The sequence below is a fragment of the Podarcis tiliguerta genome (assembly GCF_965153285.1).
Source record: "Podarcis tiliguerta genome assembly, chromosome: 7".
Lineage (NCBI taxonomy): Eukaryota > Metazoa > Chordata > Lepidosauria > Squamata > Lacertidae > Podarcis > Podarcis tiliguerta.
Window position 1 is genome coordinate 45,555,067 of NC_139540.1, and position 27,351 is coordinate 45,582,417.

At 40.9% G+C, this 27,351-nt stretch overlaps 1 long non-coding RNA gene across 1 annotated transcript; it reads left to right on the forward strand.

Annotated features, from left to right (window-relative positions):
• Positions 1–1,417: 1,417 nt before the first annotated feature.
• Positions 1,418–27,351, forward strand: LOC310682015. Its single transcript, XR_014513729.1, has 3 exons — positions 1,418–1,521; positions 12,731–12,853; positions 27,077–27,351. It is a non-coding gene; the product is annotated as an uncharacterized lncRNA (long non-coding RNA).

Sequence of the window (27,351 nt, forward strand, 5' to 3'; positions counted from 1 at the left end):
AAATGCTGCAGGCTAGTTTCAAAGATTCAAATTTTTTCATCTTGTGACCTCAAGAAATGAAAGTGGTGTTTAAGCACCATCATACTTTAAGCATGATCATATTTTTCTACTTCTGATTTTTCTGCACTGGTTACTTTTTCCATGTTGCATTCAGTGTAAGCATATGCTATTACTTAAAATGTTTCATCCTTTTGTTCTTACTTATTTTTCATCTTTGGTCTCTACATATTTGCCTTCTTGAACTTTGTTTCTGCTGTTTCTTTGGTTGCATTCAGACACAACTCTAAACTATGATTTATTATTACAATAACAGGTTTAGCCCGCCTGCCCTGGGCTTATATATTCTCCCCCTCCCCTCTTTCAACATAGCTGCAAGTAGACTGAAGTTTCTGCTTCTAGTTTAGATTAACCACAGTTTAGCGGTTGTCTAATTAACTGTAGTTAATGTCGACTATGGTTAGTGAAAATTCATTTAAAATGCTTTGAAACTGGCTTGTTGATGAAGTGAAGGACATGAGGCAGGAGTTGATAATGCAGGTGAGCTGTACACAAGCAAGCTGCCAGCTAGCTCTGTGGATGCTCCTTTTATTGACACAAAATGCAAACCCAGGCAGATACATTTTGGGCTGTGACCTTTACACATCTTCCAGTCCCGAGATTGTGGGGTAGTACAAAGTTATTTTGGCACCTGTCTCCACCGCATCATTTTCCCGTTCCACAATGTATGACGAAAGAGACAAAGGTCTCAGAGACAAAGGTCACAGACAGGACACGGCAGACTACTGAGACCGCAAAAGGTTAGACAGAGGGCAAGATGTTCAAACAGCTGTGGGCTTATCTGTGAGGGGCAGTGTGCTCCGCTCCGCACCCCAAGGTGCACACAGCTAAGGCTGTCCGTGGGCGGGAGTGTGCTCCACAACCCAGCGATCATTCCTGCAGTTTCCATTAACCATAGTTGAGATTGATCAATTTGTCCATCTATGGAAAACACAGGAAGCTGTGGTTGTTTAATAATAATAATAATAAACTAACCCCAGGAGCAAAATCTTCCATGTTGGAAGAGAGGGGAAAGCCTGGGTTGAAGTTAGACTTACTCTTGCAACACTAATTTACTGTATGTTTGTACATTATATCCAATCCAGACCTCTCCTTTTGTTTCTTCTACTTCCTCTTATTGCTCCGTATTCATGGAATTTGTAGCCAGCTGATATTTGTTTAGCTAGTTCTCTTCAATTGCTTGCAAAAATTCCTCATCTATTTATGCTAAGCCTATACTGAAGCTGCTGTTGTTTAATTTAGCATTAATCTTATCATCATCTGGTTTTTAATTATTTTTCATTTTCTTCTTGTCTAGAAGACTACAAGCCTATCTGGGTAGCAGATTAAAACAAGATCTAAGATATAATTGAAAAGTTTTTGGATGACGTGCTTCCCGCCTTGCAGGCCTTTTCTATCTGGTCTGGGACCCTTATTGACTCCAGCTACCAAAGCTGAGGCTTCCAAACAAACTCTTTGGCTAAGGTATTGTTTGGGGGTTTTGGGTTTCCTTTTTGCTGTTATTGATATTATTGTTTTGTGTCTTTTAAAATATGTGGATTTATGTGGAAATGATTCATTTTGATGTTTTATTTATTCTTTATGACTACTCTTGTTAAATTTTCAATTAAGTCCCCTCCCCATGTTGTAAGCGGCCTTGAACATGGATTTAACTATGGAAAGGTGGCTTACAAATAATATTTTGTAAGGATGGATAGATAGCAATTCAACAGAAGCCATCAAGATAAGTCTGGTTTGCAAGTTGCTGTTCGAGAATTGCATATTGTATCTTATTTAACCTTTTGTTTCCCTTAATCCCAACAACATGTGAACTTGTGCAGTGGTGGAGGAAATTAGAATTGGTCAATTAATGTCAAAATCCATATTTGAGGTCTAAAACTTCATTGTAAACAGCTTTATTTTAGTTTAGTTTTGCTTGCCTGTGTCCTATACAAGCCATTTCCTTTGTGGATTAACAGACATCACCCCTTTCCTGTTTTCCATTGTGAGCTAGAGTGTGTGTATGCATGTTCAGTTTCCTGTGGAAGAATCTTCTTTCCCACAGGGACTCAGGTCACGTATTAACAGAAAGGGCAGTGACTTCCCTACTTGCTGTGGTCAACAGGGATTTGCTCATGTCCAAACCTGGGTTGATTCTTTCCTCTTCAGCTGAGCCATTTCTTATTTTTAAAAGGCAGAGACAGGAGGGATGAAAATAGAGAGAGCTCCATTATATGTCAGAGAGAAATTCAACCCCAGGCTACAGTGTCCAGAAAACCACAAATCAATTTCCTCCTCCTCCTGGTCTTTGTCGTCTAACGGCATGTGCTTGCAGCCATCTTTATCATCGAGAGAAAAGGACTGTTTCCCCCAGTATATTGATGGACTCACCTGGTCTGATAAACAATGTAGGTTAGGTATAGAAAAGTCTTGCATTGTTAGTATTTTCCTTGCAACCTTTTATTCCTATCTGTTTTTAAAAGATTCAGTGGGTGGGTGTAGCTATCCCCTCCTGCCTGCTTGTGACTAACACTGCTTTGCCCGCTAGCCCATTCAAAGAAAAAGCCAGGTGCCACCCAGTTGTAGCTCCCTTTGCCTTCCAGCTCCAGCTGTGGGAAGAGTGGACTCAATGGAACAATGGCAACAGATGGCGGCAGCTACTGGAATAAGGCTGGGTTATGTTTCAGTGCAATTTAGGCTGCTTTCTGGCTGTCACTGTTTTGTGGGAGGGATTCAGTTGCATGCTGGCAAGTACACATTGTGCAACTGCTGTGAGTTTTGTGGTCATGTGCAGAGAATTCGTTCCCAAAAATATTAGCAAACATTTTGCAGTAAGGAAAGAGACAGGATACTGCACTGGAAAGTGTGGGATAATGACATAGTATAACCTCCCCACAAAACAAATAGGAATGAATACTTAATGAATAGTAGATGCCATATAACCTCCCCCAAAACTTTATGGTGGGGGGAAATCAGGTTGTTTGAAAGTGACCTTAGAGAAGGCTAGTTGCCAACTGCAGAAAATGTTGTCTGGTGGGGCTTTAGTAAACAAGACTACAATACAATCAGGCCACCATGGCTTTAAAAACAAAACAAAACATATGCGTACAGACTGTTCTTCAGGCATTTCCCAAGCAGAATTAACCATGGAAAAATGGCATGCAATACATTTATACTGTTAAAATGCATCATCATCACCTGACATGAATCAGCCTATAGCCTGTGACTACTCCCTAAAGCAAAAATTATAAATACAGACCTCTCAGGCTAACATTTTAAGGAAATACTAATAGCCAGGCTTCTTCTTATCTTGTCTTTCTCTTGCTATCTTAAGCATAATTAGTAAACAAAGCGTAACTTAACAGAAAGTAACATTCTACCTACAAATCCAAACCATTATATTTTAAGAGCATTTGTTGTGATTATTTTCTTTTTTATACCTCATATTAATTATTTCACAAGACTCTCTCTCTCTTTCTCTGTCTCTCTCTGGGTGTGTGTGTGTGTGAGAGAGAGAGAGAGAGAGAGAGAGAGAGAGAGAGAGAGAGAGATTTATTGGGGCTAAATCCAGTCAGGGAGGAGATTTTTTCCACAGTGCTGTTTTCCCAGTATAAATCCACTCATCATTCCAAGCTAGGAGTTGCCCCATATTGTGCCTGTATGCTTTTCCTTCAGAAGGTAAATAGCAGCTTCAGTGGTCAATTTGGATTACGAAAATGGCACAGGGGAAAACCTTAACTCCCACCTCTCCTGTATTCCCACTTTAAGCTTTAAGAAAATCAGATCAGCTCATAGATCTCCCATTGCCTTTTCTAGTTTGACATTCAGTATGTGCACAAATAGTGAGTTGGCTTGAAATATATAATAGCCAGTAAATTTGTTTGCTTCCATTTTCTGTATTAATATATAGCATACTGATCTGGGGTACTGTTGGGTCCAGTTTATGTCCTAGTTATGCAATAGCAAGAAAGGACTATCACTCCTCTTTACTAAAGAAAGCTACCGACTGTAGGGTTCTGCCTCAGATCATTAATTAATACAGAAACAAAGTTGTAAATCTCAGCTAGACAATGAAACTAGAATGTGCCACATGCAGAAAGTGAAATATGCAATAAAACAGCAGGTATAAAATGGAAATATCTGTGCTAATTAGCGTACCACTTTTGGGCCGCAGGTGGTGCTGTGGGTAAAACCTCAGCGCCTAGGACTTGCCGATCATCAGGTTGGTGGTTCGAATCCCCACGGCAGGGTGCACTCCCGTTGCTCGGTCCCAGCGCCTGCCAACCTAGCAGTTCGAAAGCACCCCCGGGTGCAAGTAGATAAATAGGGACCGCTTACTAGCAGGAAGGTAAACGGCGTTTCCGTGTGCTGCGCTGGCTTGCCAGATGCAGCTTGTCACACTGGCCACATGACCCAGAAGTGTCTTCAGACAGCGCTGGCCCCCGGCCTCTTAAGCGAGATGGGTGCGCAACCCCAGAGTCGGACATGACTGGCCCGTACGGGCAGGGGTACCTTTACCTTTACTTTGGGCCAGCGCGTTAAATTTAAAGAACAAAGCTTTTCATAAAAAGAGGCTAAACTCAGTGGTTTGTGGATCTGGGGGGTTACTCTCCATTTGCAGTATTCATATCATTGATATTTAAAGCTGTCGGGTCTCTCACTTAAAGTTAAGGTGCCACAGGATATTTTAAGAAATGTAATGCGGATGTATTATGTGATTTACTTAGCCAATGGTTTCCTTCATTATTTCTCATTCACACTTGATTATTGGCCATGCTGGCTAGGGCTGATGGAAGTTTGAAAACATCTGTAGGCCATCACATTGGCTACTTCTGGTTTAGTCCAAGGCAATTGTTAAGACTTCGTGGGCATAATTTTACTTTATGCAATATAGGGCATAATCTGTAATTTTCAGTTTCACCAAAATGCTATCATGGTGATATTGATGCTGTTTGTTACAAAGCAGAGGAGATAAATCCTGCAGTGTTTAATTTTTGAAATTCTGATAAATAGATTGTGTGGTGGTCTCTGAAAACACTGGGGATCCCACGTCTTGCGGCAAACATGCAACAAAAATCTATTCAATCTGTTGAATATGTTTGCCCAGGATTCACTTTCCTAAAACTTAACTGCTGCAAGTAGTCAGAAAAAGAAGCAGTTTTCAAATATTCACCATCATGAATTGCAAAGTGCATATTGCAAAAGAGCCCAAATTATTAACAGACATGTTGTTAATGGAGAATATCCCCCAACAAATAATATTCCAATGACTCAGAGATCAAAAGCTTTTCAATTACTAATGTGCAATTTATGATAATGCAGAGTTACTATATTTATTTGCATACTCTTCAGCCTATAAAAGTCAAACACTATGCACATTATAAATCATTTCCTGAAAGCTATTCTAGATGCAGAGACAGAAATGCCCCTTCCATTGAATCATTCCTTGAGACAGCTTCATATAAGATTATAAATGAGCCTGAATAAAAGCAGAATCCTCAAAGTAATATTTGTTCTATTCCTGGAGGTTATCACAAAGATAAACTATCCATGTCTGGTGCAAATGATATCACTTCTTGGTACTGATTTCTCTGACAGTGTATACATTTTTAAAAATGTCATGGGAAGAATGTGGAAGAAGAGCGAATCTCCTGCATGTGCTCAAAAATAGCAATGTGCTCAAGATAAGTGTTGCAGTGTGTGGGCCTAAGATTGTGACAAGAATAATGTGTAGTTTAGTATCTTTTACTAGACCACCTATAGATGCAGCAGTAAGCTTTGCAAATGTTTCCAACTTACCAGTTGGATGTTAAGGACGGTTGATGTTAAGGACAGTGTGTAGCAAAAGGTGTACAATTCTAAACAAAAGAGTATTAGAACACAGGAGGGAGCTGTCTTAGATCAAATCAGGCTATTTATTGATCAATACCTGTTTCTCAGGCAGATGGCTTCCCCATCACCAGTACAGTGGTACCTCAGGTTACATATGCTTCAGGTTACATACGCTTCAGGTCACACACTCCACTAAGCCAGAAATAGTGCTTCAGGTTAAGAACTTTGCTTCAGGATAAGAACAGAAATCTTTTTCCGGTGGCGTGGCAGCAGCAGGAGGCCCCATTAGCTAAAGTGGTGCTTCAGGTTAAGAACAGTTTCAGGTTAAGAACGGACCTCCGGAACGAATTAAGTACTTAACCCAAGGTACCACTGTAATGCCTAAACAAAAATTTGCAACATATTCAACTAAAAATAATCAACAGGAACTGTCTGTTTTCAATCTCAACTGTGAAAGAAGTCTGCAATTTTCCTTATCATGCATCAACTAGCAGCTTTGCATATGTGGAGATATATATACACGATGCAGTCATATATACATGTTTACTCAGAAGTAAGTTCTATTGTTGCCAGTGGAGCTTATGCCTATATGCATTACATGGAGACTAAGCCTCACTAAAAACAGCAGAACATACTTCTGAGTAGACATATATATTGTTATAGATTTGGGGAGGAACCCTCCCAAACCCTAGAAATTAATAGAAGGTAGAATTTTGATTATTTGGAGTATTAAAGGGAAGATTGCAGGCCAGCAGGAAAATACAGACTTAGCTCCCTTTCCAAGCCAGTTCCTCACCTGGAACAGAGGCATTCACAGAGGCAAAAGGTATTGATGGTCCATCTAAGAGGAATCCTTGGGCCTGAGCAGACAGAGGTTGCCAAGGTGATGGGCGTGTGTGAGAGAGGTGACAGGAAAAGAGTGTCTTCCACAATGTGTGCTGGGAAGAAGGCAGAGAACAAAGGTTGAGATCCATCTTTGGCAGGCTGACTGAAGGCTGGTTGGGAGAGATGCCTTTGACTCCAATACTGCACTACTGTGGGGAACAAGCCCCTCTTGAAATCATAAAGCTGTAAGATCTGTACTCCCTCCATGCAGACTGAAGGTGTAAATATGGGAACAAATCATATTTCTTAAAGCTGTGGCAGTCTCCGCCGCATCTTCAATTCTCCAAAGGAGAACAGATCCTGGGTGAGTGCTTTGGCAGAGAATGGTGGTAGCACCCAACTTTTGTAAACAGATGATTACATGATTAATTCTGTTTCTACCACTAAGCAGTCTGGTGGACTTACTGAACTGTAGGGATAAATCCTTCATAGGCAGCTTGCTGGATATGTGAAGAAATAAATCTAAGGCATTAAAAGGAAGTTTTGGGACCTCGCTTAGCTCAGATAGGCAATTTAATCAAAGCAATGTATTAGCATTTTCTAGTTGCTAGGGAATGGCACCTCTGTACATCTGACTACAAGCTGCTGACTGAGGCGAGAGGCATATTAGGGAGAGGTTAATATGATTCCATCCATCTTTCATTAAAAGGTGAAGCTATTTGTACTCTTGTGACCAGTGACAATAATTCAGACACTGCTCTGGATGGTACCTCTCAGGCTCAGGACTTTGATGTCTCTAATTATTTGATAAATGCATGGACCAGTTAATAGCCAAGTGCCGTTTCAGTCGCTATGCAAATAAAAGTGGACACAGGTTGAGTCATTATTTAATCTGGGTGAAACATTGATATGGTCACTGATGGCTAATCTACTTTTGCAGCTAAAATTATAGTTTAATAATAATTATTCAACATTACATTATCAGGCAGCACTCTGAAAAGAAGATGCCTGATGAAAACATAAGAATAGTCCATTACATTATTTTCAGCAATTATTGTGAAATTGCTTTCAAAGCAATAATGTATTTATTAGCCTGTGCTAACAGAGACAGAGCTTTGAGATATGAAAGATTCTGACAGTCTCATCGTAAAGGATGCTTTCGATGCAGTTTGTGCTGCAAAAACTAAGCTTATTTCCTTCAGAAGGATTCTCCAACCCTCATTCAGCTTTGCTTCACTTGCCCTAGCAAAATCTGTGAGCCAATGAATAGGATATTGCGCAAAAGTTCAACAACAAATTCCATGCCTGTTTTGATAAGTTGGGGCTAAGCTATATACGTACAGCTGCTTGAGGTGAGCCTGGAGCTGGCAACTGTATAGTTGCAAAAAGAGAGAGAGGGAGAGGGAAGGAGGAGGAAGGAATGAATGACAAAACCAGGAGACAGAATTGAAGAACAAGCCAAGAAGTCAAGGCCAAAAGACAATTCCATCAGGGCCAAAGGACAAGATGAAGGCAAGATGAAGGACCAATAAACAGATACAGGCACACACAAATGTTCCTGAAGTCACGTTTCTTGGGCAAGGCTGAACTAGAAGGATCCATTAGGCATCCTGAATGAGCAGAGTCAGTTCAGGGCCTGAGAGTCCGGTACTTCATTGCCTATGTAGGTGGCTGCACCCTGCAGTTTGATGCCTCGTTGAACAAGGCAGCAGCACCTAACTCCAAAGCCTATTTGAGTCTCAGCAGCTCCTGCCAGGCATCTGCACTTGAGCCATGCAGGTGAGGAGAACTTGGGGGTAGTGGCCATACTGGAACTGTGGTGGAGGTCAGGTGCTTTCACCAATGTAGGAGTGCATATGAACATCCCCATCTGAAAAAGAGGGTACAAATTTGCATATGACATAAAAGTATTGGCTAATTTTATGCAAATTTGTATCTTTTGCAGGTGCAGCAGAGGGCCCAATCCACATACTGTTTACTAAGCCCAACAAAATCCTATAGGCACCCCAAGTAGAGCCGCAATCTATGGGTGCATAGCAACAAAAAGTACCTGCCCAGAACTGTTTTCTGCCAAACTAAGACGTTTTGCAGAAATATATTAATTCTTCATGTGCTCCAAAGGAAGCCCTATGAAATACCTTCCTGCTGTTTGTCAATCGTACTGAAGTCTTTCTCAGGTAATTAATGCTGCTGGTGAACAGACAGCCTGGATGATATTGCAAAGAATTAACAGATTTTTTATTACCTTGGGGTAGAAGCTAATTCTGAATCTTTCTAAAGGGGAAGATGGACAGTGATAATGAAAGTAGCCAAAAGGAAATTTGGAGCTTATTAAGCAATTCCCTCTTCAGCAAATGCCATAGAATATCTTAATATTCACGTCAGAAAAGCAAGCAGCTTTTTGAGAAGTACTGAGTTGATCCTCTCTCAGGAGAAGCTTTCACACATTTGACCCTTCTCCATATAATAAACCAGAAAATTTAGAGGGATACAGGGAGGAATAGCAATGAACCTTCTGGAAAACATTCTATTTCAGAACAAAATACAATAAACAGCCTTGCTGATGCTTCTGGGAGCTCAGCCACCATGTGGGAATGCTTCTAACCCAACATGAGCATGGGACTGTAAATGCTCAAGCACAGTTGGTCAAAACTGAGAACAACGTTGTCAAGAAACACGCTGATATTCCACAGTTTTGATCTTACAATGACAGTTCTGATTAGTTTATGATTATGATTTTTAGCCTGCAAAATTGTTCCTTTACAAATTAACTAACAAAACAGAACCTGGGGAAGTGAGGTTCTTGTTGCATTTGATAATTCCCAGTTCCAACATCTCATCTCAGTCTTCACCTTATTCTTCTTATTTTATTAATTCATTGCTTGCAATATTTATATCGTGCTCAGCAGCGAAGGTAGTTTTTACGTGAAAGATTAAAAATCACAACAAAGGTCTGTGAATAACTTTGATCACAAAAAGCCTCATCCAGGAAACCTTCACACAGACCAGAGCTTTGATGGACCACTGAGCTACTCCACATATATAACTTATCTGCTATGGTGATGAAAGAGCACCTTCTTTTTCCATACAGATGAATGTCCCTCTGCTCCTAATATTTAAATCTAGGAGGACATCCACTCAGTTAGAAGCTCTATACTCACTAGGGCACATACAGAGCTTTAGATCAGAGCCACCATATTCATAATAAGTACAGTGGTACCTCGGGTTAAGTACTTAATTCGTTCTGGAGGTCCGTTCTTAACCTGAAACTGTTCCTAACCTGAAGCACCACTTTAGTTAATGGGGCCTCCTGCTGCTGCCGCACCGATAGAGCACGATTTCTGCTCTCATCCTGAAGCAAAGTTCTTAACCTGAAGCACTATTTCTGGGTTAACAGAGTCTGTAACCTGAAGCGTACATAACCCGAGGTACCACTGTAGTATTATCAACTGATTAGAGAGGTGGCATAAGGTCAAATTTATGAACTGTGACACTTCAGGCAAAAGTTATGCCCAGCATTAAAGCTGAAAGTCGTGTTTTTCCCCCTGTCTTCCTTTTGCTGGGTAGTCAACTCCCCATCCCATCTCGTTTTCACCCCCACGCTGAAGCTAGAGCCAGCCCACCCATGAGTCAGGGTGAAGCACTCACCTCAGGCAGCAGGTGGAGTAGTTTCGGCTACATAAATGTGAACACTCAGTATTAGTATGTAGGTAGCAGTGTTCCCATATTTCACCCCTCCACAAACAGCTTGAAAATTGCTGATGGCCTTAGTGGACCACTTAATATTATTTTCTTCCTGTTGTAGCAATTGTAATGCTCTGTGCTAGATGCTGTATGATTTTAAATTGTACTTATATTTAAATTGTATTTAAATTGCTTATTGTTCTTATTTCTTATGTTGCATTTCTTATGTTTCTTATGTTGCATTTAATTGTACTGCATACAATAACATGCAGAGTAAGAAATAAATGAAGCAATAAAAATACAATTAAAAATAAGTAAGAATACTTAATAAAGACATTCCACAGACCACCTGAATGAAGCTCGTGGACCTCAGCTAATATTTTATGTGCCAGGAGCCACATTGACTCATGGTCAACCCAGTGGCAAACTTTGAGCTCTCAAATTTCAGTGGCGCCCTGGGTGACAGCAAAATTCCGCCTTTCTCACTCCATTCTACAGCATTGTTGTGGCACTTAGTGCAGCCAAACCGGTCGCACTACCCTAAACCTGCCTCTGGTCAACCCTCTAGGTGTGGCTGAAGAGTAAAAGTGGGTGTGGTGAAAATTGACATTTCAAATTGATTGACATCCTATACCCTTTTAAATTTTTCTTTGGGGGGGGGTGGTTATTGGGTTGTTGTTTTTATTTTGATTATCTATATTGTGGTTTTATATTTTAATTTGTTCTGTGAACCATCCTGAGATCTCCGTGTATAGGGCAGTATATACCGTAAATTCCCCTAATAATAATAAAAAGAAAATGTGGGGAAGGTGGGTGCTGATGGCCAGGCAATCAGGAATGTCTACAGAATCTACAGCAACTACTGACTTCTCTTATCAAAATAAATGTGTGACAGCCCCCCTTTTAATCAAAGGAAAATACCGGTAAATAAACAGCTGGGCCCCAGGAACTTCTGCCTTTATTTATTTATATGATTTATAATATAATTAGGTGCCTTGTTTTAATGCATACTACACAGCCTGCAGAGTCCTAATGAGACTTTTATAATGTTCCTAGATCAGGGCAAAGATCTGCATTGCAAATTTAAAACCTTTTTACAAGTCGAAAACATTTGTGAATGGACATTAATTTAAATATAGTACACATATGTGTCAGCATATCCGAATGCTTTTAACAGAACTAGTGTTTCTAAATTAATTTGACATGATTGTCAATCTCACTGTATTCAGTCCTGCAGCTTTTAGGTCAGCTGAGAAACCTATATACTCATCATTTGGACTGCTAAATTTGAGAAGTACATAATCTATAACTCAGTTTTCCTAAAATGGCACAGCACTGAGAGCTCAGAGTTGTAGATTTAAATTTTAACTGGAACATTGGCAGTACAAGCAGAAAATCAAATTCTACACAATAGCTCAATTCTTGACCCTATCTATAACCTCTTCTGCTTATTACCAAGCTGAGAGGAGGGGGAAGAGTGCTATATAACATTTAGTAATGGAACTGTAACCACTGCAAATATAATTTGATTAGCCATACTTGAAACACCTCCAATTTCTTGCTGCAGCTGCAAAGTCTGCCAGTCTTTTAAGGTATATTCCAGAGAAAATAAAAGCAGCATTATCTAAAAACTGGGGCTACTTGTGAAAATTAAGAACAGAACAACAAAAGGACTGTGGATACCGCCAATATTTATTTCACGTTAGTGAATACTAGGGGACTCTACCCTGATATCAAAGACCATTTGGAATGAGAGAACTCAATGGGTGAGGTTAAGAGGGGCAGAAAAAAAGCAAATCATTGTTATAGGCATATAAATTAAAAGGAGTTCAGGCCTTGCTTCTGAGAGGAAAGCATTTTGTTCTCTTACAGGAAAATCATCAATGCAGTCAACTGCGTGTATAAAAAATAAACTTGGTAGAGATTCATTGAGTCCAATATACTGTACATGGCATTCTTTTGATGCAATCCAATGAATTTCAGTAGGGTAGAGGTCAGCCGCTAGAGGTCCCATGGCCAAATCTGGCTCCCAATGGCGTGCCACTTGCCCCTCATCCACTTGCTAATGCGAGGTCAAAAATGCCCAACAAGCCATTTAGAGGGAATGAAGGTTGAAGATGTATGACCATCTTCAATAAAATGAGTCCTATTGGATCATTCCCAATGGATCCTTGAATCCATCAACGGTTGGTTGGTTGGTTGGTTGGTTGGTTGGTTACCGTAGTTAGTTAAAAACATTTTAAGGTTGCTATTCTGAAGAAATGCCCATCCAAAGTGGCTTACAATAAAAGCAGAAGATAAAAAAGTACATTTAAAACTAAAAACCTAACACTACACTTTTTCTTCTTCAAAGAACTAGGGAGAGCATAGCTGAGAACGATCAGGACCTAGCTAATGAACATAACACCTGGAAGGCCAGCTGGGGGAAAAGTGGACAGTGGACTACGTTTGGCTCAATAGGTCACATATTACAAAGGTCAGCTATGAATAAATATACCAGTCATGCCTTTATTCAAGGATCTTGGGTATATCCTTAATAATTCCCCCAATTTCTCTCTCAATATATTGTAAGCTGGGGGAGCTGAGATGGTAAAGGTTGGATTTCTAGGCCTTCCCTGCAAAAAAAGCCATGCAAGATATAATGAGGAGGTCTTGTTCTCTGCATGAAATAATATAATTGCTGGGAAAAGATTAATGGCACCATATGTCTTCAAGTAGTAGTTCAAGCCGTATTTTTAAAGAACACAAAATATTAATGTCCCTGCTTTTCATATAATATGTAGTGCTTATAAACTCAGCATCTTTTAAAATGTTATTTCTTCAAACAGCTGTGCAAAATATACAGAAGACATTAAAGGGAATATTCCTTAACGCAGCATTTATTGAAAGCTCTATGTGATTAATCAGGAGCACAGCAAGGTAGCTTAAGCACCTAGGAAGTACTCCTTTCCCCCACTTCAAAGCCCATGTGCCGATATTAAGTATGTAACAGTGACATTTTCAACAGACAGCTACATGATTTAGGGCCTAACATCTAGTAAAAATCAAATGATCTAGCAACCTACCACTGCAATCAGTTCACTTTACATGAGCATATGTCTTTATTCACAGTAGACATTCATAGATTGGGCTATGTGTGTATGAGTCAGTTTTCAAAAAGGGAACTTACAGTGCACAGGTTTGCACAGAAGTAAGTCACGCTGTAAGGTCCATATAGTTCAAGCTATGGTTTTCCCAGTAGTGATGTATGGAAGTGAGAGCTGGACCATAAAGAAGGCTGATTGCCAAAGAATTGATGCTTTTGAATTATGGTGCTGGAGGTGACTCTTGATAGTCCCATGGACTGCAGAAGATCAGACCTCTCCATTCTTAAGGAAATCAGCCCATAGTGCTCACTGGAAGGACAGATCCTGAAGCTGAGACTCCAATATTTTGGCCACCTCATGAGAAGAGATGACTCCCTGGAAAAGACCCTGATGTTGGGAAAGATGGAGGGCACAAGGAGAAGGGGACAACAGAGGATGAGATGGTTGGATAGTGTTCTCGAAGCTACCAGCATGAGTTTGACCGAACTGCGGGAGGCAGTGGAAGACAGAAGTGCCTGGCATGCTCTGGTCCATGGGGTCACGAAGAGTTGGACATGACTAAACAACCAAACAACAACAAAGTCACGCTGTGGACAGATCCACACCATACAACAAAAGTATAGCCCAGTGGGGGGGAACTACAGTTCCCATGGGTCTTTGTGCTTTAAATGTATGCTTGCCTGCTTACTTGCATGTTGTGTGATGGGGCTCTGAGAAGGCAATTGTTAGCAATGTTCTCTTCCTACTACCTTTGACCTGAGGATGTGCACCTTTTATCAACATATATGTCAATGCTTTGTAACCAGTCAGCATGTAAGACAATATATGCTCATGATGGCTTGATGTAAGCAACATGGATAAAAATATTTCCTGGGCACCCAGGCTGTACCTGGGTCTAAATAAAATATATTCTTCCCCACCCTGGTGTGATTTATTAGCTCAGGTCTCCCCAGCATCAGACTCTAATCTATTAGAGTACAGTGGTACCTCGAGTTACATACACTTCAGGTTACATACGCTTCAGGTTACAGACTCCGCTAACCCAGAAATAGTGCTTCAGGTTAGGAACTTTGCTTCAGGATGAGAACAGAAATCGGGCTCCGGCAGCACAGCGGCAGTGGGAGGCCCCATTAGCTAAAGTGGTGCTCCAGGTTAAGAACAGTTTCAGGTTAAGAACAGACCTCCGGAATGAATTAAGTACTTAAACCGAGGTACCACTGTACTTCACATAGAGCAGCAGTTGTTACAATACCCCAGTGTGGAAGGCCAGTATTGTTCTTGAACTGCAGAAAGGCAAGTATTTGGCTGAGTTCACATACTGAATACATGGCTGAGATGGGATTTGAACGAGAGATTGACCAGCTTGTAGTTGTCAGCTAATCCACTTCATTACTTCACAAAAGCCTGTGCAGAAAGTTCAATTAATAAGCAATGCTCACGTGGAGGGGAAACAGGGATCACGGTTGTTGGCCCCAATTCTGATCCTGTTTAAAGAATAAAGCCCAACTCATCAACAGTCCCATTTTCAAGGGGGCCAGATTTAAGCAAGACCTCTCAGATTCACTAGGAGCATTATTCCCTCCATGATTGACTTTATGATTGACTCCATGATTGACTTTATAATTCTTTTTAAACCGATGCATTATTTTGCTGAAAGCTGGTGTCTGAATTCTCTTACTACTACTTTCATTGTGGGTATCATTTTAAGAGTCTCTCTCTCTCTCTCTCTCTCTCTCTCTGTGTGTGTGTGTGTGTGTGTGTGTGTTTTAAACTGATTTTTATCCTGGATATGTTACCTCCACAACATGTAGCCTTTTAAGATTCTGAGTAGGACCTTGCTCTTTTCAGAGCTCCCCCACTTTGATCCGTCTCTTCCCCTGTGTAATCACCTCTTCCTGTACATATAATTGGCTCCTTGTTTGTCACAGTGAACTTTTACAATGTCAAATTAATTTCCTGAAATGTGCATGGTTTCCTTGACAGCTCTATAGCCTGTGCAGATTGGGATGAATTCCATATCAGGTGGTATCTCTCTCTCTCCACCCCCGCAATTTCCCACTGAAAGGATGTTGGTCTTAACAGTGAGCTGGATAAGCAACATTGCAAGATACTTAACATTAAACCAGCTAACCCCTGAATAGTAGCCTCCAGCCTTCAAAGAATGACGTTACATCGTACATTTATCATGTGTATAGCCTCAAGCCAATAGAGCACTAATGCCCCTGTGAAATTTTAGTGAATAGAGGCACAAATCAGTACTAACATGAGAGTCACTGCCTATGTTCATAATAACACTGCCTACTTTGGGTTTTATAAAATATTGTTTAGTACGTATTAGCACTTTTAACAGATGCTTCTTTGATAGTAGAGTGTGAATGTTCCAAAACATCCAAAGACAGAGATTGTTCGGAACCATTTTGGAGATATGGAAGGAAAACAAGGACCAAATGAAAACCTTCCCACTAGCTCCCCAGATGCAGTTAGACCGAGAAGAGGGAACCGCTCAGAAGATTTCCCTTGCCTTTATCTCCCCCTTGCTTGAAGAGACAAAATGGCGACAGCAGTCTTGAAGAGATAATTCAGTTCCTCTGGGAGTGGCGCCATCTTGAATAAGATGGGGCTTCCCTAAATCAATCCAACAGCACCTTCTAGGGTAGGCAGCCTCAGTGGCAGAGGAACCCTCTCTGGCACCCAGGGTGGGACACCGAGGGGCGGGTTGAACTGCCCAGCGACACACGTGCAACATCCATACAGACTATGGTCACTGTGCAAGAGGCAGCCCGTATGGATGGTGCACGAGAGCGGCAGCCCGTACGGATTGTACGTGCCCTCGGCCGCTCTACAGCTGAGGGGAGGCAGGGGCCATCCTGTCACACACACCCCAGAGTGGCACCCGGGGTGACCTGTCCCCTCCACCCCCCACTTCGTACGCCCCTGGGCAGCCTGTGGCTTTAGAACACCCACGTTACCTAACCATTGGCCATGTTGGCTGGGGCTGATATGAGCTGGAGTTCAACAACATTTGGAAAGTTGTAGACTTCCCCTCCTCTTCTCAGTGTTCTGCACAGTGTGCTTTACATAAGAGACAAGCAGGTAGGGCTTGATCAAAGAGAAGAGCTGCAGCAAGGGAAGAGAAAAGAAGCACCGTTTAAGTGTTTTTGGCGCCATGGTCTAAAGCACTGAGCCTCTCAGGCTTGCCGATCAGGAGGTCTGTGGTTCGAATCCCAGCGATGGGGTGAGCTCCTGTTGCTCGGTCCCAGCTCTTGCCAACCTAGCAGTTCGAAAGCACCCCAAAAAAATGCAAGTAGATAAATAGGCACCCCTCTGGCAGGAAGGTAAACAGTGTTTCCATTCGCTGCTCTGGTTGCAGTGTTCTGGTGTGCCGGAAGTGGCTTAGTCATGCTGGCCACACGACCCAGAAAAACTGTCTGTGGACAAACGCCAGCTCCCTCAGCCTTTAAAGCAAGATGAGCGCCGCAACCCCAGAGTCATTCGTGACTGGACCTAACTGTCATGGGTCCTTTACCCTTAAGTTTTTAATATTTCCTTAGACAATAATGATGCCTGGATGGAGGAAGAGTCTCTGAGTATGTGTGGAAACTAACCTATGGTACAAAGGTAACATATACATGTGTCATTCTGCCTACTTTGCATCTGACCTCACCCAGCCCTGGCATGTGGACCCCCTAGGAGTTGCTTAGAAGGAAATGTGGTCCTTGGGCTTAAAAAATCCCCCTGAAATCTTGCTGCCACTTGCTAGAGATTGGGGGTCATGTGTAACAATAGAAATGTGATGTGGGGAAAATTTAAGTCCTCCTGACCCTTCTTAGTATTTCGTTTTAAACTTAGGCAGCCACTGAATCTGTTAACCTTCATTAATAACCAAGCAGCAATAATATTTATCTGAGGCCTATTTATTCCTCCAAGATTCTAGGTAAATATAATTCTGACTTTATGCTTGGATAAATAAATGGGAGCTCCTCACCAAAATAGTAAATGAATTTTGAGTGCTTATGTGGAGGAAAACCAATTTAGGGGTTTAGAAGGTGAGCACAAATTGTTCTAAGATTGATTTCAGAAGCTAACATGCTCGATAATACTTTTTTAAAAAACAAACAAACACCATATAGCACTTGTTTTAAAATGGCTTCATATTTCTCACCATGTTTTCCAAATAAAACCTTCTTGTTAGAATCTTAAAATATATCACTGTATTTCCTCTGCAGCCTTAGTATGTGATTTCAGGACCACAACTCATTTACTGCTGACAATAAAATTCTGTCATTAAACTACACAGGTAACAACAATCTTCCTGTTCCAAGAAACTAGTTGAAAATGTTTAATCAGTTCCATGAATCTCTTTTAAAAACAAAAGTGAGGGTTTCTACACAGTCAAAGTTTGCAGCAGCAGGACAGGAATGGAACAATGCATACCTTATTTCCAGTATTCACAAAACTAAACTACCTCTTTGCAAATCCTCTTGACTAGTATTCAGCAGCCTAGTGCCATCCAGATGTTTTGGACTACAACTCACATCAGCATGGTGATGGTGGCTGGGGGCTGATGAGAGTAGCCCAGCACACCTGGAGGGCACCAGGTTGGAGAAGGCTGTTTTTGATCAGCCCAAGATCCATGGTGCATGGTGAAATGTATTGTGTTACCCTTTCCTCATCTTTCATCCTTGGACTGGGGACATGAGAGCAGGGGCAGGAGTAAGACAGGTTTCTCAGTACAGTAGAATGGAGACCACAGGAGACAAGAATCGAGAATCACATAAACCCTATTCAGGCATTGTACTCACGGTTAAAATGTGACAGGGAGTAGGGCCACATTGGCGTAGCTCCTCTTTCTGGCACCCATGTGAAGAACACAAATATCTCAAGTGGGGGCTTTTCATCTACAGGTTTCCATGCATTCTGGAATGTTGAATGATCAGAGTTCTGGATCACAAGGAAGTCTGTATATGCCCCCTTCAAACATATGCATGGGCAGCAGGGTGCCCTTTCCTGCTCACACGTTGGTGTAGCTGTGACTAATACATCCAAACAGCGCTATATAAAATAGAGGTTAAAGCCAGTGTGTAATTTATGTAGCTCAGAAACAATCTGAAATAGATATGGCAGAAAGCAGATATCCAAAAGCCCTTTGTACAGATAATTTAAGGAAATACTGCAAAGAACCTAAGCAAAGTATGACTTAAAGAAGAAAATATTAAGGACATGGTAAAGTTATGAAATATGTAATCAGCTGTCATGAAGATAAAGAATAATTAATGCAAGGCCCTCTCAGGGTAGCACAGGAGGGAATGTCTTCAAACTGCAGCAATTCAGAAGTAAAAATAAACTGATAGGCAATGGAATAAGTATCCCTCGAAAGATTTTCAATGGCAATTTTAAAAGGTAATTTAAGCATCATCTTCCAGAGTAAGGGAGCCATGTCGCTGCAGAAGGGTGGGCTAGATGGGGCTCAATACTTTTTCAGTCTCACCTGTATGAATTGTGCACACAATATTTTATTTCCCATGTTTTCCCAAGAACTGACAATAATTTAGCATTTGTTTCAACTGATATTCAGGGTGTGGGTTCCCCCCCAGCCAGAACTTGCTGGAATTTAGTTCTGGCACCTCTCAGGTGGGCACCATTGCCATTCCAAGAGAACGAAGGAGGTGCTCGTGGTGAGTTCTGGCACCTCTTTTTTCTAGCAAATAGCACTGCTGATATTACTAGTGGCACTATTACCCACCCCTCACCAGCAGGTCCTAGGGTGGGTTGCTGCAATTTACAATTCAGAAATTCAGAACAGCTGAAACAGACTAGCCCCAGGAATAGGTTGGGTCCTGTGAAGTCTTAGCAATGGCTTTCCAGGTCCTGGCCTGCTGAAGATGAAGGCAAGGGAATGCATCAGAGTTCTATAGGCCAAGAATTTTACCTCTCAGGCTGGGTCTGGAGGACTTCTGTCTGATCCTTCACTTTGACTCTCAGTTTGAGAGACATGGAGACACCGGGACCATTGTGTGTAACTTGAAGACAGTCAGAGTAGAGTAAATAGCTGGAAGAGTCAGGGTTTCCCTTCCAGCTGGGAAAAGACCAAGATCTTTGATGCTAAATAGGTGGCCGAAAAGCTATTCCACGGGCAGCAACTTAAGTTCCGAAATCGGCGGCACTGAAAACGATTGAGTGCCTCTGTAGCTAATACTGTATCTCCCCCACAAGGATTTGTAACAGCCATTTTCCTGACTGAAGTGAGAAAGGGAAAAATAGTTTCCTGTAACAGTACTGCTAGAGAGGAGGAAGGTCTATAAACTCCTGCTGAAGCTGAATGAGTCTCAACTTGAAGGTCATCTTTTTATCCAGTAGTGTACAATTGTTGAATGTTTCTCTACATTATTCACCGTTAGCACAAAACACCTCAAATCCAGCATAGGATGTGAATAATAAACTCTGCAAAAGTCAGGTACTTGGTATGATGGTAATCAAGGTCAACAATGTATTCTCAGAGTATTCTAGTCATGAGAAATTTGAATGTCAAGGGTAATGAAAAGAAATGCGTTATTACCTAGCTATAAAGGCTGCATTTCCACCAGAACAGTTTGATAAGACCAGGAATTAACCCCAGACACGTTCCAAGATCTATGTTGCAAAGTATTGCCTGAACCTGATGTGGGGAACCAGGTGTCAGCCTTGGAAGCTGTTCCATCCTGAGACTTCCCTCAGTCTGGATAACTATAAACAAAACACCACAAAACTCTCAAACATGTATTTTGTTGAAGTTCACAAGGCACGTTTACTCACATTCCAGTAGGCTGTTCTTTTGGCTCTGAGTGAATGTGATTAGGAGGCTCTTTATGAACTTCTGTAGGAATGAGTGAATTTACTCTTCTTCCTGGGCTTGCAAGAACTAAAACAGAACTAGGCTACAAAGGAGAGAGAGAGGTTTTCCCCACTCTAGGCAGAGACAATAGAAACTAGAATATTATTGAGCCTTCATTTCCCAGTCTGCCTGGAGGTCTGGAAACGGGAAGGGCACTTCTTAAAGGAGCACCATTATTATTTCTTCTACCCAATACTAAAACACAGATTTGCTGTCACTAAATAACTGAACCCTGTGGGGGCAGAACAAAAGCTGTCTTACACCAAGTCAGATCATTGCATTGGTCCATTAGTTTAGTATTATCATCAGTGACTCTCCAGGGTTTCAAACAGGGATATTCCCCCCACTCTATGCAGAGATGCCAGGGGTTCAACTTCAGACCTTTTACATGCAAAGCATGTTCACTGTCACCAAGTCCCAGCCCTTCTCATCATGCACAATTATAAAGAAGCTTACCTCTAAACTAGCACAGACCGAACAAGCCATAACAACCCTGAATATAGCTTGGGGAGGGAGAGATAAGGAGCAGGATTGCCCACTTAGAGAGTATGCATGATCCCTGTGGCAAATCTCTTTGAAGATTACCCAGAAATGGTAATCTTCTGCACCTGTCAAAAGCACTGGTATTTAAGAAGCAATTGTCAGCAGTGTGTTCCACCCATGTAAACCAGCATAGAGCCCCAAGTGGATAATTACAGGGAAGTGCTGTCCATGGATTAGTTGGATCCTAAGATGGTCCATATTCAAGACAGAGACAAGTAAAACAAAACACAAAACAAACCAAGCTCCCCATCTTCTGCCCAGAACAGCAGGAGCTGGCAGAGCTGCAGATACCTCACAGGAGCTACTGCTCCCCTCCTGGCCAGTCACTCTTAGGATTTCTCTGCAGAGAACTTTTAATGGGTCTACCTCAACTAGGATCTGTAGCAGAAGTGGATAGGAGACTCATAAGTGGGACACATCCATACTTTTTCCACTGCAAAATTTTGATTCCATATCAAATCATGAATGCCATCTTGGTGAAACACTAACATCTGAAAAATGTTCATAAGTATGACAAATTTTCTGTTCTTAAACATTTCCAGCATAAACTTGGAATATGTATGGGAAATGATTCCAGATTATAAAGCTTGGCATCTAAACTCCTTTCCCACATATGATTGCTAAATCAGTTCCCTCCCTTACTAGGGATGAGATTCACTGTTCTGTACCTGATTGTCTTTTGAATCACATTTTCTTAACTCAAATTTGGTCTGTTGCAATTCACATTTCATTAGATTGCTTGATCCAAGCCCAGGCAGGGCCGGATTTAGGTTTGATGACACCCTAAGCTACTGAAGGTAATGGGGCACTTTATATGTCCAGCTGTCCTTTGTCAACAACAAATTGTCACTGTTTTTGTGTTGAATATATGCTATATGGTAATTTATGGATCTACACAACACAACACTGTTTGCTGTATGTAGGTTTTACTTTGTTTTTATCTTACATTTTGGAAATGTACATCCAGGTTTTTTTTCCTTTAAATTTTTTGGGGGGCCCCAAGAGAGTGGGGCCTTAAGCTATAACTTGTTTAGCTTATACGTAAATCCAGCACTGAGCCCATGGCTGGCAATTTGCAAAAAAACACACAAAACTACTGTTTTTGATTCTCCTAACAGGTGTTGCAGTTGTCGCTTAGTAGTCAATATCACACTTGACAGTACTGCTACTGTTATTGATTGCCCATTATCAAGCAGCCATTTGGATGCCTCCAGGGGTGTTGTAATTTGTCCATCAATGAGTTTAATTGATAATATGTGATCCTTGTATGTTGTTGAAAGAAGATGCTGCCCAAAGAAAGTGGGGGTGGGGGTGGGACAGGACAGGACAAAGCATTAGATGTATTTTATCGTAACAAGACATAGAAATATCAAATTTTATAAAATGGTTCATTAAAATATTAATTGATTTGGTGGGCATGGAGACAGAATTCTATATATTAACTTCAGGAGTTGTGGAACCTCTGTCACTAGCAATACAGGTCTGCTGTGCACCTGATTTCCTCAGGGAACAGGAAAGAAACAAAAGACTTAAAACCATTGTCTGTGTGCGAATGGTGCAGACATTATTAGGCAGCAAGATATCCCCTCCTCCAGCAGGTAAGGGGTAAGGGACATTACAACATAGCAAAGAACAACAATCCAATAATCCTCCCCACTCTCTCATTCCCACCTTCTTGCAAAGCCAAGAATGGCCACATGCAGTAACAAAGTTGGCAAAGGCCTTTGCTTAAAATTGCAGGGAAAGCTGTAGTATTTTAAATGTAACTAATGTATTTTGAATTATGCCATGTATATGTGAGTGGGACACAGCATGATAGCAAAGCAAAGACACAAAGTACCTGGTTCTGTGAATGAACAACTGTTGCTCAGGGCACTGAATTTTTCCTTAAGCATTGTGCAGTAGTGAAATTTACAGAACACAGGAAAGGACATAACTGATATTATTCTTATTATCAGCTATTAAGAGAAGCAATGCCACTGCCATTTTCTACTGGATGGTGAATTCTGTATGTGTGTGTGCATGATTTTCATGCAACAAATACATGTTTAGCGCAATGGAACATGACCAAACAGGGTATGGTTTGTACTCTTGAATCTATGCACTGTACTGCTGCTTAGTCCTTTATTTTAAAATACATTTCCCTATATTTGCAAAGCTGCTAGTACCATTAAGCATTTACCCACCTTGGAGAGGAGATAAAAGATGAAAAAAAAATAGCAATGAATGTTAATGCCAACTATCATCACCTCAATAAAATTGAGTTAAAGGGAATACACATTTCAGCACTTCATATAGCAGTATAACTCCAAAACAATGGCAATTAACAGAGTATCAGTTTAATGGCTGTGGCTCAAAAATGTTGCTTGTGCTGTTTTTAAACATATAAATTAAATATTTAAATTTAAATTAAATAGTGCTAGCACTCACATGAAATACTATTGGCTCACACTGTGTACGAGCGAACAGTGCAGAGCTCTCATTAAAGTTCAGTTATTGTGAAATTCTCCATACCCCTCATCCACCTGTCCTGCTGACCCAAATATCTACCTTACTGCATGCTTGCAACCACCAATTGATGCTCAGTAATTCAGTCCAGTAATTTATATGAAGCAATACAGTTTTCTAGGATTCATTGGAGACCCCTAAAGGCCATGATAAGGCTTCATGCCTTATATTTGACACTCATCTCCAGTGAGATATAATTAGGTAAGCCAGGATTTGAACTTAGATCTACATAAATGGATGGCCACATGTGGGTGAACCTGAGCTCCTTTGCAGAACTGAAAACTAAATAATTACTGCCACTGGACCACAACATAATATGCATACTAGTATAAACCTGGTAGATCTAGTTCATACAGTGAAATCATGCTAGTATAAGCCTATTGGATGTAACTCATACAATAAAATACTCTGATACTGATCACCGAATATTCTTTAACATAGGGCTTTACGATGATCCTCTTTTCTAAGAAAAAGTCGCAAGATTATAACACTCGTCAGTCATCTCAGGAGAAAAAGCAGTGGTACCATGTGTTACTGGAGACTGCTTTCTTCTTTCCTAACAGCAATTACATACTGCTCAGAACACTGACAGCAATTAAATAGGATCTCTATTCCTGAACACCTTTTCTCTTCTTTATGTGTGTGAGAAAGAGAAAGAGGAGAGAGAAAGAGAGAATTTCAGCAAACTGAAGAGCAAAATTAGATATTGCACAAAATAATGAAGAATGGGGAAACTTTACATTTGGAAAAGAAGTAATTTGACAGTCTTTTGGCTATAATGAAAGGGCTAGCAAGCCTAATCAATTTCTTTTGTTGGAGATCTTCTTTGAGTCAGTGTGTTATTGTTTAAAATACATCTCAAAAGTGCTGAACTGCATGCACTTTCCCTGTGATAATACTTTTTTCCAGATCAGCTAGTATAATGGTAAAAATATGCTAACAAATGTTACTTTTGCATGTGGCTTGACAGCATTTTAAAATTATTACAGATCCCTTTTGTTCAATGCAGGTAAAATTAGCATGCATGGGGAACAGCAGAATTGTGGCAACAGGCTGTGTTCCCATACCCTCCAACATGAAAATAAGAATGTCCCATTCCATAATGATAATTTTACTATTTACCGTATACCCCATGCATATTACTGGGTTGCCCCAGCATTCTGGGCAGCTTCCAACATATCTAAAAACATAATAAAACATTAAACATTTTTTTTTAAACTGTCCTACACAGGATTGCCTTCAGACAGCTCAGGTGCTGGATACCCTCCCACATTTCTCCAATGAAAATAGGGACATCCTAAGGAAAAGCAGGACATTCTGGGATCAAGTCAGAAACTAGGACGGCTTATCTAAATCAGGGGCGTCGCTGGAAAATAGGGACACTTGGAGGGGCTGCATTCCTGCCTAGACACATTCATTAGAACATCAATAGAGAACCTCCCTGCATACAGTTGTGTTAGACTTCCAAGAAAAGGAAGGTTGTCAGTTGTATGAAAAGGTCCTGTGACCATCCTGGACTCCATTAAAAGGACCAGTCGTTGGATGGTCACTTGCTGAGCCCCTCTAATACTCAGCTGAGATCCGGCTTCCTTTAAGATACTTGCTGCTGCCACTACCTTCTGAGTGGCTGCCCAAGCCCCTCTGTTTGGCCCCCAATACTCTACCCAGATCATCTCCTAAAACAACAACCCTCACCACTCCTGCGCACTACTCTCCTTGAAGGCTTTTGCCTGGCTGGGGTGTATCAGTGAATTGTAATAATGCCTCCTGCTCACCTGTAAGAAGCTGAAAAATAGGAGGTGAAGAGCGTAGATAGCAGTGACCAGAGGAGACATGACCACTGGAAGGTGAACAGAAGGAAGCAGTTTAGTCATGCTGGCCTCATGACCTGGAAAGCTGTGGACAAACGCTGGCTCCCTCAGCCTGAAAGCGAAATGAGCGCCGCAACCCCATAGTTGCCTTTGACTAGACTTAACCACCCAGGGGTCCTTTGCCTTTGCATCTGTAGCAACACAACCAAACACCTTCATCTACCCCAGCTGCAATAAGACACATTTCTCCCATATCAGAACACAGATTTGTAATACCTCTAAGAATTCCCCATCCTTGCCAAAAACAAGAATAAAATTTCTCAATTTAGTGATTTTATATAGACAGCCTAACCACATATTTTATCTGCTGGCACAATTCTGAAAGTTTTGAAGTACTGATTTCTTACAATTGCTTGGAAATTATATTATTTTTTTGTATAAGGTCGATATTCAGTATATTTATTTAACATTGTCCCACCACAATCATACACACACATGAATCTTTGTTAATTTTCCCTTGATGTTTTCTACAGCAATTAAGCTATTATCACTGAAAGCTTTTCTCATAGAAACTATGTTGCTTCTGTTTTCAGAGCACTGAAATCAAATATTAGGCTTGTTTTTTTAAAAAAAAATCTAGGAAATCTACCTGACTCTGTATCCAAGGCAACAAATCTCTGGTTAATGATCAACTAGAATTTCTCTGTGGAGGTGGTTATTAGTTTTATTAGTTTTACCAAGCACTGAAGTAAGAAGCTCCCACTGAAATGTCTCCTTACGCCCATCTGCAACATAGGTTAAGGCAGAGAAATGCAGAACAGGAAATTTGGCAAACAGTTTTTGCATGGAAAATGTTCAAATTTTGAACATATATTCAGGGGGAAAATGGATTTAATATTTTTCAGAATGAATGTTTAAACATTTGAACTACATCCGTCAATGCATGTGGTACAATATCACGGGAAAGCTCCTGCCTTCTCCACCAACAGCACTGGGGGGGGGCTCACATTGGATTAATAAATTGAACAGATAAAATCTGAACAATGGCTTTCCCATGACAAACCAAATTGTAGCAGCTTGGGGGTGGGCTGGGGAATAATACTTTGGCCCTATTCCTGCTGGGCAGAGTATATCCTTTGAAAACTGTCCTTTCCCAAAACTGATGTAAATGTTTTTGAAATAATTATTTGAAACACTTTTCACATACTAATAAATCCTACTATGTTAGTTTCACTTTAAACTTGTAATTTTCTTTCCAAAGTTGGCTAGCTGAAATGAACTGAGCTGTCTACATCACTTCCGACACAAGCACACTGGGGGCATTCTTTGTTCACCAACTCATCCTGTCATTCTAAGCAATGGCTCAGTCATTTACTAAACAAACAAACAAACAGTGACTATTGCTATTGCTTCTGACAATTTTCAAAAATTCTCAGTTGAGTAATGAATTTTTTCTCAGCACCGTGGAATTAAAGACCATCAAAATTATGAAAAATAAGAGCCACAAAGTGAGATAGGCTCAATAATTCACGAAAAATGGATGAAATGGAACAACATTGTGAATTACATGGGAGGTATGCAAGAGCTGGGCAATTACATCCTTGAGTAATTAACCATTATTACCACACTGCTTGCAACAGGCTACAGTGCTGCACAGTTTCAAGCATGCCTTGAAAGGAAGTCTCAAGCTTTTCCACTTCCAGCTTTTTCTATAGGCTTCTTCACACGCCGAGCACAGGCGCAAGCTGTGTGCAAGTGTTTGCGTGAATGAGTATACACTTCATTTGTACAGCTCAACTATTGCACACTGATCATACACTTGTTGAATGATAAACGCAACTAACTGCATCAGTTTACTGCTCAGCCATTTGTGTTCACAGGTGCACCGACTACATTCATCGAACGGGTGAACACTCCTTATGGGAAACCACTTCCAGAGTTCCAATCTGAGATGTGTACTGTTCCTTGGAAGTGCATCACCATATAAAGCACTCTCAGTCTTGATCTATATGGCTATAGGGTCCATAAGATGGTGTTCAAAAGCCATATCATGTATCTTCCTCCTGCCTGCTGCTGTGGCTAGAAAACTGCTTTGCAGAGCAGTGAATGTGTGTTATAGTCCTGCCTTATCCTGCCTTGTTTAAAATATACTGTG